Source organism: Aplidium turbinatum, chromosome 17, assembly GCF_918807975.1.
Source record: "Aplidium turbinatum chromosome 17, kaAplTurb1.1, whole genome shotgun sequence".
Classification (NCBI taxonomy): domain Eukaryota; kingdom Metazoa; phylum Chordata; class Ascidiacea; order Aplousobranchia; family Polyclinidae; genus Aplidium; species Aplidium turbinatum.
In genome coordinates this window covers 16,574,511-16,576,764 of record NC_137488.1, presented here as the reverse complement: position 1 = coordinate 16,576,764, position 2,254 = coordinate 16,574,511, and positions in this window count along the sequence as shown.

Sequence of the window (2,254 nt, the reverse complement as noted above, 5' to 3'; positions counted from 1 at the left end):
TCGAGCTAACAGTAAAGGACTGACAAAGGAGATGACCAAGGGTGGAGGAGAAAGATTTTCCAGTAAATTCTTCTACAATTCAACGAACAGCTGGATGTTTGTAAACTATCTGTGCAAAAAAATGCAAATGTCCTTTCCACTATGCATGACAGCCCCAGTATTGATGCAACAGAGAAAAAGAAACCCTCCGTGATCCATTTTTATAGCCAAAACAAAGTAGCAGTTGATGTGTTTGATCAAATGGCAAGAAAGTACACCATACGTGCAGCAAGTAAAAGATGGCCTCTTGCAGTTTGGACAAATATGCTAGATATTGCAGCTTTGAACTTTTGGATTATTTTTAGAAAACGTTCTAGCAGCAACATCAGCCGACGTGATTTTATCCTCCAGCTCCTTGAGAGCTCTTGAGAACTGCTCATGTGCTGAAACGCAAGCCGACACTGCAGAGAGAAGAAGAGCAGGGACGACTATCTAGAAAACGCGGAAAAATGTGCTGGATATTATTGCAAAAACAATACAGTTACCATTTGCGGCCACTATCGAAAAGTGGGAAGTGTGATAATGGTGACTGGAAAGTTACGGAGTGCAAAGGCTGCACTGCGTAAAGTGTTTGTTGGCTTGTTTGATTTTTGTTTTCTTCTCCTGAATAAGAAACCTTTGTGCTATTTTTATGATAATTATGTCTTCGCTCTGTTGAATTTTTTAGATCATCGTACAGAGTCAAGATACAGATACAGTCAAGCTTCGAACTGATCAAAACCTGGTAGCTTACGTCATAATTTTCGTCTAAAACCAACAAATGAACAGCGCACATAGGTGACAAAAGGAATAAGTGATTCAGATAGTTTTATCACTGTAAAATAAAACGAAATCTTACTACTAGTTTTGCGGAAAAATAAAGTTTTTGTGAAAAGTGTCGATTTCGACACCAGCGGCCGTTGGAGGTATACTTTTTTTTCGGCCGTTCTAGTGTTAAGTGGACGAATGCAAGGATGTCAATTTTAAGCCTATGATTTTATCAGGGATGTAAAGTCGGAGGGATTTTGGCGTGTCCGGAGTCGGTGTCGGCGAGTTATAAACCGAGAAGTCGGAGTCATATATTTTTCGCACGACTTCACAACCTGAATTTAATCACAAAAATCCAATTACCGTAGATCCATCCTATTGATTGTGGCATTATCTCCATCTGATAGGTTCTGGGGATATCTCCATCCTTCGGGAATGCACCCAGCTTGTTCCCATATAGTTTTCTGACAATCCATATTATGAGGCCCCCTATAGAACCAGCAATGCTCTGGAAACTCTGACAAAAAAGACAAAATGTATAAAGCTAAGCCTCTCAAATTGCTTTAAAGATAATACAAGGGACCGCTTTTGTAAGACATGAAACCACCCAGACAGCAAAATTCGTTATTTTTACATTGATTCATCGTATGCAGACGTTGAATCAATGTACAAATGATGGATTTTGCTGTAAGGGATCAAACAAATTTCCGTTAAGTAGTTGTATATATTTTAGTGCAGACTATGTCTGTAAAGATACAACATGTAGATTAGAATCAGTTCAAAACAATCAGTTCGCCAATTGTGTCGCTCTTCAAGCTTTTGTCGAGAACATTTGCAGGTTCACTCGAAATCCTTACATTTTACCCATTGATTCAGTGTCAAGATCGTAGAACTGTAAAGTTGGATTAAAAATACCCTTCTTTGACACCATAAATTCTAAAGGACTGGCTTTGGATATTATGCAAAGTTATTTCCGATTTAAACAGACCGAAAAATGAGCATCTTTTTCCTGAAACCTAGCCTATTGTTACCATAGGTACTAGGTAGTATTAGCAAACAAAACAAGCTTTTGAATGGCTTCATCTTTGTTTGAGCATCTGTGCCGAGGGTCTACCCTTTTACCACACAAAGCTAGCAGTGTTACCTCTACTACATTGAGAAGTTAATTGAGGATTGTCGATTAATTGGGAACGATATTATACTTTTACTTAATTTTTGCACTTACAAAGCAAAGCAATAAGAGTCTATAGCTTTTTTACCTGGTCTACTCGAAATACGCCTTCATACTGCCCAGTCAAAGAATTTCCTTTTACACACATAGAAAAACAAGTACGCTATGTACCGAATCCCAATGAACTATGGAAGTTATCATGATTCAAAGATATTACTTATAAATAAGATTTGCTTACTCATTCCAAAACATTCTCTTTGCGCCTTGATGTTGAGCGACAAAGCTTTCAGGTGTAAA